The sequence below is a fragment of the Salvelinus alpinus genome, unplaced genomic scaffold (assembly GCF_045679555.1).
Source record: "Salvelinus alpinus unplaced genomic scaffold, SLU_Salpinus.1 scaffold_632, whole genome shotgun sequence".
NCBI classification, from domain to species: Eukaryota; Metazoa; Chordata; class Actinopteri; order Salmoniformes; family Salmonidae; genus Salvelinus; species Salvelinus alpinus.
Window position 1 is genome coordinate 1 of NW_027256572.1, and position 3,205 is coordinate 3,205.

The 3,205-nt window shown below is 42.0% G+C and overlaps 1 long non-coding RNA gene across 1 annotated transcript; it reads left to right on the top strand.

The window, feature by feature from the left end:
• The first annotated feature begins 682 nt into the window (after nt 1-682).
• LOC139567450 (uncharacterized) lies at nt 683-2,325 on the top strand. Its single transcript, XR_011673408.1, has 2 exons — nt 683-813; nt 1,231-2,325. It is a non-coding gene; the product is annotated as an uncharacterized lncRNA (long non-coding RNA).
• The last annotated feature ends 880 nt before the right edge of the window (nt 2,326-3,205 follow it).

Below are 3,205 nucleotides of genomic sequence, written 5' to 3' on the forward strand. Positions count from 1 at the left end.
AACCCTTTCATGCGTGAGTTCCAAATATTCTGTAACGGTCGCCCCAGCGTGAGTTGTTTTATGCACGTGATGTTAGAACGTTCTCTCCAATTCCAGAATGTGATTGTTATGTAACAGTACATTTAACCTGCGCTGCCCTCAAACCAAAGCACGCCGCCTGTTTTATTTGTCAATTTTAAATTATTTTCTAAAACAGTTTTTTATTTTATAATAACAGTTTGAAATGAGGTGTGTTCCGCCTCATTCATTCACATAAAAGTAGTCATTTTTACTTTTGCGGACCAATTAATTTTTTTTACATTTCTGACCCGGACAAAATTCCCCAAACACTTCTCAATTGTTTGTGCAGTTCAAGTCTGCAGACATTTACTCATCTGCCGTCCTGCATACACGTGTTCATATTTTCCACCTGTCGCCTGCATCGCAATCAAAGTTGTTTTCGTTACCAATAAATAACTTTGGAAATGTGTGCGTTTCTATCAAAGTGCCTTATTACGTTATAATAGTTTCTGCATGTCGTGTTATGTCGTTTCTACTGTAGCATCATGTTTTTGTGTATATTCATTATAACCGCGGACACGCGATGTAACGTTACTCATTTCATAACATGTATGGTGATATACCCAATGCTTAGGTATCTAGCTACAGTCTTATTAGCTCTGGAAAACAATGCTAATTGCGTCACGGATGTATTAGCATGTGTTGTATGTTGAAGCTACCCTGGCCTTTTGACTCCCAAGTGGCACAGCGTCTCAGTGCTAGAGGCGTCACTACAGACACCCATCTTCAAATCCAGACTGCGTTTCTATCAAAGTAAGTGCCTAATTACGTTATAATAGTTTCTGTGTCGTGTTATACCGTTTCTACTGTAGCTCACTGTGTGTATGGAGCATAATATATTTGTGTATATTCCTTATAACCGCGGACACGCTAGGTAACGTTACTCATGTTACTCACCTTTTATGGTGTTATATTCAATCGTGCTTATGTAGCTAGTTACATTATTCTATTAGCTCTGTAAAACAATGCTAAATGCGTCAGAAGTATTGGCATGTTGTATTTTGACGCTACCCTGGAAAAATATCTTATACCACTTGGTCGTTTTCTGAGTTCATTCCACAAAGCTGTTTATCATGTCGGCCTTATCCACTGCCCCCATTTTGAGGTAATAGTCAAGCACGCAGTCTGGTTTGATGTTTCTCTGTCTGGTTTGTTTCTCTCTCCCGTCAGGTGGTTCACCTTCCCTGTGGCCGACATGGTTGCTGTATGGACAGTGGAGAGGACATGGACGTCTCGTTTGTCATGGCACTTTACTGCCAGCTGTTGACATCTCTTGTTTTGTATAACGGGTCATTTAGGATGGCAGTAGCGTTGATGATGAAATGCAGTCATAGCAGCAGAACTAGAAAGCAGTCTTGGGAAAAGAGGGTGGCAAAGAAGGGAGTTGCAAACATAGCATCTCTGCTCCAGTATTCTCTTAGGGAGTTCTTCTTTACTGTCACCAGGAATGTATACATTTCACTAATTGTGGTTGTCCCCCCACTCCTGGTGTAACAGTATAACTTTACGTCCGTCCCCTCGCCCATACCCGGGCGCGAACCAGGGACCCTCTGCACACATCAACACCACGAAGCATCGTTACCCATCGCTCCACAAAAGCCGCGGCCCTTGCTGTGCAAGGGGAACCACTACTTCAAGGTTTCAGAGCAAGTGACGTAACTGATTGAAACGCTATTAGCGCGTACCCGCTAACTAGCTAGCCATTTCACATCCGTTACACTGGCTCTCTCTTATCCTGTAGCTCCAAGGCATAGCGATTGGTCTCTACTATGTCTCCCACTAGCTCCTCTGTCAGAAACAACTTGAAGCACTCTGCCTCAGATGGAAATGGCAAGGGGCGTTGCACTCCAGACTGGGACTCAACACAATCAGCAGGGCCAGGAGGGGTGAAATGGCTGGCAGCCTTCCAGCTACCACAGAACTCCTGTACTTCATCCACTGTCAGTCTGCCACCATCACCACCAGCATCTTCTAATGGAACTGGGACTTTGTCAGTGGACAAGGGGTCCTCAGATTCAGGGTTCTCAATGGCTACAAGGTTGGGGGGCAGCTCCTCACTGTCAGAATCTGATTCCTGACTTTCAGACTCAAAATCTCCAGAATTTCCACATTTGTGAGTTGTCTCCTTTTGAAAGTTATTGCTAATGCTACAGCTTAGCTCACTATCTACATACATAAACAACAACACTGAATGGTTTAGAGTGAGAGGGTACGTGGTTGACTGCCGGCACGCGCCACTTGTCTCAATAAATCACTATCAGAAAATGTTTTGTGTGGCAATTATTTGTGTATTTACTGATTTATTCACATGTTTTCAATTCTATGTGACAAATCATGCATTCCGATTCTTGCACAGATTGTAATGGGCACATATTATGTGTGTAAAATACTTTTTTGAAGGTTGTACTGATTATGATGAGCTAAGCTAATTCCAGCTGTGTAGCCATGTTTGTTGACATACAATGCATTCTGGGTTTCACGTAATCGTCTGTTTGACCAAAGATGTTATAACAAAATGAGGTGAGTAAGAGTTCACTCATTTTTTGAGGACTTCCGGAAATGAAGGGTGGGATGTGAATGACAGTGATTGACACACCCCTTCAACATGCATACTATAAACAGACCAAACTCATCTTGTCTTCTCTTATCTTCGGTTTCTGTGAGGAACAAATGCATGGCTGCGCGCTGAAACTAATCGTCGGATTACTTTCGATTTCTATAAAGTGTTTTACCTAATTATTTCGATCAATGGTGAGCTCACCCGTGATGTGATTAATTATACATAATAATTGCTATTAGCTAATTCATATTGTAGTTTATGTCAGCCGAGAGTTAGAAAATATTACTGCTTGTGTTGGGTCAATCTTTCCTCAGTTAGCGCTTGGACAAATGTAGCCTACATTTTTCCGGTTAGGATGATTGTGTTATGCTATATATACTTCTGTGAATATCTGAACATTGCATTCCAAAATAAACTGCTCACATTCTGGACAACTTTGTAAGGACTGTGTTTGTGTAAATAGTTTCTGAAAAAAGTGTGGCCAGCTCAAATGCTGATTGTTGCGTCATTCGAAACTGGCCGTTCTAAACGAGCGTTCTAAATGAGTGTTCTAATCACACGGGTGTGATCCTACGCTTCAGGGAC